The sequence below is a fragment of the Tiliqua scincoides genome, chromosome 1 (assembly GCF_035046505.1).
Source record: "Tiliqua scincoides isolate rTilSci1 chromosome 1, rTilSci1.hap2, whole genome shotgun sequence".
Classification (NCBI taxonomy): domain Eukaryota; kingdom Metazoa; phylum Chordata; class Lepidosauria; order Squamata; family Scincidae; genus Tiliqua; species Tiliqua scincoides.
The window spans coordinates 203,646,616-203,656,009 of record NC_089821.1 but is presented as its reverse complement, the minus strand read 5'-3'; the positions used below and the strand labels follow the sequence as shown (position 1 = coordinate 203,656,009).

General features: G+C 44.4%; 1 protein-coding gene across 3 annotated transcripts in view; it reads left to right on the top strand.

Annotated features, from left to right (window-relative positions):
* Positions 1–3,026: 3,026 nt before the first annotated feature.
* Positions 3,027–9,394, top strand: part of ECHDC1 (ethylmalonyl-CoA decarboxylase 1) — a 30,593-nt gene continuing 24,225 nt past the window's right edge. For all 3 annotated transcript variants that reach the window (XM_066614350.1, XM_066614366.1, XM_066614358.1), the window contains exon 1: positions 3,027–3,304. The gene's annotated coding sequence lies outside the window, so the exon portion shown is untranslated. The remainder of the gene's footprint in view (positions 3,305–9,394) is intronic.

The following is a 9,394-nucleotide window of genomic DNA, read 5'->3' as shown; positions in this document are numbered from 1 at the left end:
GAAATTAATAATATTGTGGTGCATGATTATCAGCTAGCCTATTTTGGATTAATTGTACTGCATTTCTTAAGGAACAAATTCACTTGTGTGCGAGATGTTCAGAGTCTTTTTTCGAGGAGTTAAGTGGAAGATTAAGGAAACCAGACTGAGGGAAATATCTGTACTCATTTAAATCTGCTGAACAGATCCTTTTTTTTCCTGACAGAGCCTTTGTACCTTTTACAGGAAGACAGGAAAAAATCTAAAAATGCAACTTTTCCACATGGCTGCCAGTTCTTGCTAGTTATTGCATGGAAATCTTAGGGCATAAATCAGACCCACAAATGATCATGGCATGTGACCAGAGCACTTTTAAAGAGTGCTCACATCCAGGGTTGCCAGCTGACCAGAAATAATTACCTGGCCTGCTCTTGTGCCTTAAAAGTTGCTTGATGTACAGGAAACAGCATACACAGCTTTCTCACAGCATGGAAATTAACATGATCACATGGTGCTGTCTGAGCATCAGGATGCTGTTAAACCATTTCTGCCCCACATTGCATATACACAACAGGGACCAAATGTGTACACCTGTGGGCCAGGCAAAAATGGTTTTAAGGTATAGCCACAGTAACTGGTTGAAAAGTTGGCAACTCTAATTGCAGAAAGAGGCAAATTCTTATCACACAACTCAATAGGCATGTTGTATCACTGCCAATGGGTATGAACACTTTGCAGTTGCTCCCACTAGTGCAAACCAGCTTCTATTTACCTACAATGATGGGTAGCCATTGTATTGGGAAAGTGCTTGGGAAAAGGGCACCGTGAGATGCAGGTTGTGACCCACAGCCTTCTGCAACTGGATGATTAACATCCCACTCTTACCCAAAATGTATGCAGTATTTGGCTATTTATCAAAATTTGTCTAGTATAATAATTGGGGGTTTGGACATGGAAGGAGCTATCTCAAGTGTTGCTAATACTATTGTGCCACTATTATGGCCTTGGTCTTGGTCACAGGAAAAAGAAGAGGCAGCACAACATATACTCAAGAGGACCTGTACCTGAAACACTGAACACTTACATGTCAGACTAGAGATTCTGCTGATGCTCCATATGGATGGCCAGTGATTTTTGTGATATTAAGCACCTAATTTGTTTTGCTGCTAGGTGGCAGTGTGCGGCTACATGTCATTCCCAGCAATCCATGCTTCTTAAATCTTTTGTTATCAAGGAGTTTTGTTGGTATACATTTTTCCAAAGTATTTTTTAATTATCTAAATAGAAATACCACAGACTTATTGATTTTGTTCTCACACCTGACTTATAATTAGCAAAAACAAAACCAAAAAGCCAACAAAAGTCTCATAATGTCTGGTTTAAAAGACTCACACATTGAGGCTGCAATCATATGCATATTTCCTGGGAGTAAGTTTCCAATGTAATGACACTTACTTCTGACTAGATGTGAATAGGCTTGGCTGTGAGGGTATGTAACTCTATTCTTCAGAATCACCAGTTTGAGCTGCATAGGATATAGCATATATGCCTTTGGATGCCAGCACAATGACAGTCCTTCCATCTTAGCCCCTGTTCACATGGTGGACTGTTCACTGATGGATGCGCTACACAGTGCTAATGTACCTCTGACGCCCGCACAACTGTGGCATAGGGTTGCACATTGTTTCAGCATAACATTTATGGACTACAGTCTATTTCAGGGGTCACCAAACCCTGGCCCGGGGGTCAGATGCAGCCTGCAGAGTGTCTCTATCTGGCTCACAGCCAGCCTCTGATCCTCTGAGAGCCTCTGGCCCAGTTGACCAAACACAACCAGAGTTGTGCTTGTGGGGTAGAGGAATGGGGGTCCATTTAAGTGTGTGCGCTTTATTTCTTGGGCTGTGTTGGTGCTTGGAGAAATCCTGGACATTTGAGCCCATTCATTCATTTCAGTCATTCATCTAAGTTAAGAAAATAAGAACAGCCCCGCTGGTTCAGGCCATAGGCCTATCTAGTCCAGCGTTCTGTATCTCACAGTGGCCCACCAAATGCCCGTTTGCACACCAGATAACAGGAGACTTGCATTCTGGTGCCCTCCCTTGCATCTGACATAGCCCATTTCTAAAATCAGGAGGTTGCACACACACATCATGGTTTGTAACCCGTGATGGATTTTTCCTCCATAAATTTGTCCAACCCGCTTTTAAAAGGCATCTAGGCTAGATGTCATCACCATATCCCAGTGGTTCTCAAACTCTCTGGGAGAATTTGAGAGCCACTAAGTACTTGTGTGTGGGGGGGGGGGGGGGGGAGGCAGCGGCGCGGGGAAAAGGCAGCGGCACGATCCCCAGGATCACGCTGCCCAGGGGAGCTGCAGGGTCTTGGGTGCACTTACCCAAGCCTCCTGCAGCCTCCCCAGGCTGTGGGGAGCCTGGCGCGACCTGCAGCAGGGCTCTCCGCAGCAGTGAAAGTAAATGCGGAGCAATTGCGACATCTCTAATATACTTCCATCTCTACTGTTCCATCTCTAATGTATGTAATGTAATGTCTCTAATGTAATGCTCCGTCTCTAAGTTCCATCTCTAATGTATTTAAATTTTATATTTAATTTTCTTTTCCGGCCCTTGACACCGTGCCAGATATGTGATGCGGCCCTTGGTCTGAAAAGTTTAGAGACCCCTGGTCTATTTCATCAGCTGCATGAAATGAAAGCCTCAGTGGGCAAATCCATTGTGTAGCGCAGCAGCCCCCTTTCTGGCCTGTCTTTTGTGCATCCTTTGTGCATCTCCCCATCCTCTGGGAACTGAGTTTTTCACAGGCTGTTTTTCCTGAGGATGGACTCACAGCACACGACCTCAGCCGCAGCTGTTTTGAGCATGCAGTGGCATCAGGGTGGGAAGAGCTGCAGGCACATGACATGGTGCTTCCTCCAGAAACATAAGCGCTGTCAGGCTGCAATCCTACACACCCTTTCCTGGGAGTAAGTCACATTGAACACAGTGGGACTGACTTCTGAGTAGACAGGCACAGGATTGGGCTGACAGTCCTCCAGACACAGATGTGGGAGCAGGACCCAGCACAGGCAGCGCCCCCCCCCCCCAATTCCATGCGGGTTCCAGCACCACTGACCGACAGCCCGAGCCTGTGCAGGTCTACTCAGAAGTAAATCCCACTGTGCTTAACGGGGCCTGCTCCCAGGAAAGCGTGCGCAGGGCTACAGCCTGACTCACCCGAGGCGGAGCTCTTGTGAAGGGCGGCGGCTGCGCAGGGGAGCCTTTTCAGTGCAGCACCGCCAGGGCTTGAGTACCGGCGGCAGAGGCTGCAGGTTAGTAAGCTGCGGTGGGCGAGCGGGCGGGCTCCTGGCACCTTTCCCGGGCAACTAAGAGGGCAGGAACGCGCCATGCGGGAGTTTGCCTTCCTCCTCCTCCTCCTCCTCCAGGCTGTCTCTGCAAATAGATAATCCCTGCACTGCATATGAGCAAGATTTAGGCTGCAAGCCTCGCCACCCTTTCCTGGGAGGAAGCCCCCTTGACTGTAATGGGACTGCTGAGTAGACATGTGGGGTCTTAGGTTGCAAGCCTAGCCACATCCACCTGGGAGTAAGCCCCATTGACTATAGTGGAACTTACTTCTGAGTAAACATACAGAGGATTGGACCCTTAAAGGTTGGGAAACTTGGTTTTTAGTTTCTCCTTCAGGCACTTTTCCAGTTTGTTGGCTCTCCTCCTCCACCCCCTTCCCTGCAATTACAGGACATTATTTTGTGTATTATTTAAAATTAGGGATCCCAGATAAGAAGGGGGGGCAGACAGAGCCTACGCTTTGAACCACTGTATAGAAGAAGGAATTTGGGCAGGTGCTGTTTTTTAAACCCTTCCAGGTTGAGCTGCAGCTGCCCAAATTTCCTCGTCTATACAATGGTTAAAGGTATAGGTAAGGTATGATTATGGCATAAACTTTTGCAGGTTAGACACCATGTCAACAAATGAATGGTGTGTGTGTGTATGAGAGAGAGAGTGCGAGATTGTTAAAACTTTCCTGCTCGATGATGTCACTTCTGGTCATGATATCACTTCCGGTGGGTCCTGACACATTCTCATTCTTAAAAAGTAGGTCCCAGTGCTAAAAGTTTGTGAACCACTGCTCTATAGTTTAGGCTAGGGGCATCAAATGAGTTTCATACAGGGGGCCAAAGTTAGCATTTCCAGCACCTGCTGGGTGCAGGAAGTGCCATCATTAAGTAGGAAGTGAGGCTATTAGACAGATGATGGCCAAAAATAAGTTTTTGTTCTAGCATAGAAACTCATTAGCTGTCTGCAAATGACAGAAGAGAAAATGTGCAAATCTTGCTATTTTCTAGATATGGGAGAGCCCAATTATCAAACTGGCTGCCTTTTTAGCAGTGCTTCTTCTGTCAAAATGCCACCTCAGCAGATGCAGTGCTGCTGAAAAGGCAGTTCTGATAATTGGGCTTTCCCAGCACCTTGGCAGCATCTCCCTATCTCACCTCTCTTGGTCTGTCCATATCATTCACTGCCTTCAGAGACTTCCTTCCATCCATCCCTCCCAGAACCTCAGCAGAAGCGGCATTACTGAAAGGGCAGTGCTGCGAGAGCCCAGTTATCAAGGGAGTGAATAAAGAGCTTCTAGGGGCCACATCTGGCCTGCGGGCCTTATGTTTGACACACCTGGTTTATGGTGTGTGTCATGATTTATAGCAGGCTGATGAGTGAATGGTACTGGTTTATTTGGTTGAATTAAGTGATGCTTTGGGCCGTTTCAAATACATTGTTATTCTGTGTTACTGGAATAAACTACAGTAAGGAAGTTTGTCAGTCTGATCTTTTTCCCAGTCATGCACATGTTTACTTAGGAATCTCAGAACGCAGTAGGTCTTCCAAATAAGTATGCATAGAATTCCAATAGAAGCCTTGTAGTTTGAGTGATTTCATCTCTTGTTTGCTGATAGTTTCTTTCATTTTGTTTTTGCTTTGATTTTCATTAGTTTAACGGCAATTAGAAGTGATGGCACATAAATTTTTTTTTTTTTGCATATTCCAAGGCTGTTGCACAAATCTCTCTCCCTAAAGCTTAACGTGTGAGGATTTGACAGTGAAATTTGTGGAGTGTGCACAGAATTTTAATCATTAGGCGAGAAGTATTCATTTTGAATTTTATTACCAAGTGGATTACAGTTTGATCCGTACAGCATTGATTATGTCTAAATTTGCTATGCCGTGAATTTTTCTTTGCTTATCTTCACCCGCCACAACTTGAAAAGGAGCCATGGTTGTAAATATCATTTCATTAGGGAAGAGGGAGGCGGTAACAAGGCAGAGTTGTTGCTTTGATAGAATTAGCAGTAGCTGCCATAAATTAAAAACTTGTGTTCAAAAGTGGAGTAGATTAAGCAAAAAACAAGATTTATGTCTGCCTCCTGTGAGAATGGGCTTTGTGCTCCATGTAGCCATTGAATGAGCTGTTTGAGTACATGCATACACTGGTGTTTTCAGTATTGTTTTGTGGTCATGTTCATGGCCTTACGTTAGAGCTGCTTCTGGCCTAACAAAAAGGTGGCAGTAGGTGGTCACTAGTGTATTTATGTGTTGCCTATAAGTTTGTACTGGATTTCTGACCACTTCTGTTTTAGAAAGAGAAGTTTCTAGCTCTTTGAGTTTGAGTAAGTGATGACCAGCATAGTAAAGAAGGGCTCTCCAATCTATGGCCTGCAGGCCAGATCTGGTGTCTGTGTTAACCCCTCCCCCGTTTGAATGGAGCTTACCATTCAAAGGGATAGCCTCTCATCTTCACACCCAATTGGCCCCAAACCTGTGCCAGCGAGCCGCTTCCACGTTCTCTCAGTCCAGTAGGTTTTGCACCCTGATTTCTGGCTGGATTTCTGCATCTGGCCAGTGCAAGGTTTGGGGGAAATCGGGTGTGAAGATGAGAGGCTCCCCGGTGGAATGGTAAGCTCTGGTGGTGCTGGGGAGGCTGTTTTTGGTTCACAGCAATCTCCAAACTGGAGACAGCTGTACTAAAGGGTCAGAGAAATGGAAACAATTCAATGAAACCAAATTTGATTTTTAAAACTCAGGCCTTCCAAGATTATAACTTCCATCTAGAGATGAACACTAGTGCATGTGTCCTGAATTTTAAGTTATTTATAATTTTTTATCCTACCTTTCCCCGTTACATGGGTGCCCAGTACAGCTAACAAGAAAACTTCTGAAATGTTGTTAAAACAATATCTAAAAATCAATACATAACACATAACATGGGAGACCAACAAAAGCAGCAAATTAAGAGCAGCTGTAAAAATTGTCATCAAAATGGACGTGGACACACGAAAGCAGAACACGACTCACAATGAAAACAATGATAGTAAAATGACAATAAAGGCAGCAATAAGAACAAATAGTAAAACGTTTAGACCAGTGATTTTCAACCTTTTTCATCTCAGGGCACACTGACAAGGTACTAAAATTGTCAAGGCACACCATCATTTTTTTGACAATTGACAAGGCACACCATGCTGTTGGTGGGGGGCTCATATTCCCCAATGGTCCTACTAGTGGCCCTCCCCCAAACTCCCGTGGCACACCTGCAGACCATTTGGGGCACACCAGTGTGCCACGGCACAGTGGTTGAAAATGGCTAATTTAGACAATAAGCAGATAAGAAAGGATGAAATGCAGAGGGCCCTCCTTGCCCTTAGTTCTTCCTGCTGGTGATGTTGCTGCACTACAGGCTTGGACGAGGAACTACATCCACTCCAGAAGTTGGTAAGTTGTGAAGGTGGGGTTTCCTCACCCCAAGGATCTTGCTGTTTCTGCTTCCTACTGTTCCTAGTGCTGCTGCTGCCCAGTGCTGCTGCTGCTACAGTTGTCTGATTCCTCCATCCTCGCCATACAATCCTCACCCCTCCATTATTTGCCACCATAGGGAGAAAGAGGAAGAAGGAAATGGTAAGAGTTACTTAGGGCCTGATCCTAAGCCAGGGCAGCTTTAGCGGATGGCATGATGCCTTTGTGTGAGTGCTGTAAGGCACTTCGCTGGTGGCAGTAAGCCCACAGTGCTTGCACAGAGGCAAGAGTCAGTCAGTCCTGGATGTCAGCACCAGGAAGACATGATGTGGGAATTCCAGCTGGTAAGTGTTTCCGACAGCTGGCGGTGAGGCTTTTCAGGGGAGGGGGAGGGCAGTACTGGGTGTAGGGAGAGCAGACCAAGGGGAGGATTGGGCCCAGGAGGGGGCAGGAATGGCAGCAGAATCTGTTGCCAAATCCTATGCCCCCACCTGAGCCTGAAAGTCCTCCTCAGTTCTGTGTCTGCTAAACAGCAGGTGCAGCTCCAAGGCGACCCATCACTGACTGGAGCTCAGCACAGGTTAAAGGAATAACTGTTCCTTTACCCCAAGGAGGCTCCAAGCAGCTGCCCTGGACCCATAGGATACAGTGGCGGCCATTTTGGCACTGCTGTACTACTGGGCACTGCCAGGGCATAGGACTGGGCTGCCTGTTTGCTGGGAGGCCAGCTCTCACTTCACCTTCCCATATCACTTGGCCTCTACACATACCTTCTGATTCCTCAACCCCTACCCCTCAAAAAGTTTTCAAGTTTGGAGAAAAAAACCCATCCAACAAACTGATTTGGGCTAGAGATGAGAGCTAAACTCAAGCTCTTCCTTCTTTCCTTGTTTTTGTAGTTTAACAAACTAGGTTAGGAGTGAAACAAACAGGATAGTTTAATAAACGGGAGTGAAAGGTGAGGAAGAAGTGGAAAGACTTCTTGGTTGTTCCTGGTCCAACAAACCATGGATTGATGAATTGGAATCATTAAGTCTGCATCTGGCCAGTGTTTTGTATGTGCTCACACAGCAAAAATAGTAAAGTCTGAGCTGTCACTTGGACCATGATCCTGTTGGTGGTAGCAAAGCCTGTTGTACAATTTCAAAATAGTTTTATTTATTCCAGAATTTAATGTCCTGCAGTTTTGGTCCCAGAGGACTACAAGGTAGCTCCAGGAGACAGTTTCTGGTGGCCTGAGATGATTTGGCATTTTCTAGCTTATTAGAAGGACTGTGGATTTCAGGTTGTCACTTTCTTTTGACAACTTTTGTACATTTTAAGAACAACAAAGCTGGTATGCTATGTTTGACCTTTGTGACTGATTCTGTTGGTATGAACACTGCAAGATAGGGCATGATAAAATGTTTTAGTGTTTGCCATAAACCTAATGTGTAACTTGAAATATGAAATAATTGCTCACCTGGTACAGAAACTACTTAGCTCTGGTAGCAGAACCCAGAGAGTATGTTTCTCCAAAACAAATAAGGACTATTGCCCATATTCCCAATGCAGTACTTCAGTTCATGAGTTAAAGGTATCGCAACGCTTGGCAATGTGTAAGATAAAAAGAAGCAACTTGTTTATAATTTCAGATAATGTGTCTCTGTTTTGAAAACTCACTCTTAGACTTTCCGTTTGTGCAGCTTCTAGGGACCTGGGTTAAGGAGTGTTTCTATTTTCTGTTTTGGGCTTTGCTATATTTTGAGTGAACGTATTTTTGAATCTGTAGTATCTTATTGCTTGCTTTTTGGATGGATTCAAATTCAATTTCCAGCTACTGTTCACATTCAGGAGTGAAGGGAGATGTGCAATACTGTTGTTGCAACACTGACTTTAAAAATATTAATTGTTGAAGGTTGGCAGGAGAATAGACATTGATGTTGGGGTAGGTGTTGGTCAACCTTGCAGTTTTTCCACCTCTCTCTCTCTCTCTCTCTCTCTCTGTGTTTTCTGTTCAGCTCTTAGCATTATAGAATTTTTATGATGTGTTGTGTGACCTTGACTGCTTTTAAAGTGAAGAGCTGATTTTAGAAATAAAATAATAAGGTAAACTTGCATTCTTGCGAAAGGTAAACTTGCATTCTGATGAAATAATCTGCATATATAGATGAATTGCTGGCATTATCTCTAATATATGTGTGTGTGTCATGGTGGGGAGGAGGAAGAAATTATTTTGTTTCTGTCTTTGGTTAGCAACAGTTAATAGCCACCCTAGGGACTGAATCTATATTTCCTGTACAGTGTATATAATGTTCAACCCCTAACAATGCCTAGACCTAGGCCGTATTTGTGTAAATGCATTTCATTTGGCTCGCGAAAGTCCATTGCGTACTTGATGCATAAAAAGACAATACAAGTGAATTCAAAGTAAATTGGAAAACACTTGGTTTGCCGTTCAAAAAATTGAGCTCTTCAGAGTAATGATGCCTGGGGAAAAAAAAAGAAATGAGATTAAATTAGTGGAACTGCAATATATGTTAAGTTAAATGGAAAGGAAAAAAACAATAAGAAAACAGATGTAATTTTGGTAAGGAATACTATGTTCTCCCCTTTTTTCCTCATTTATTTTA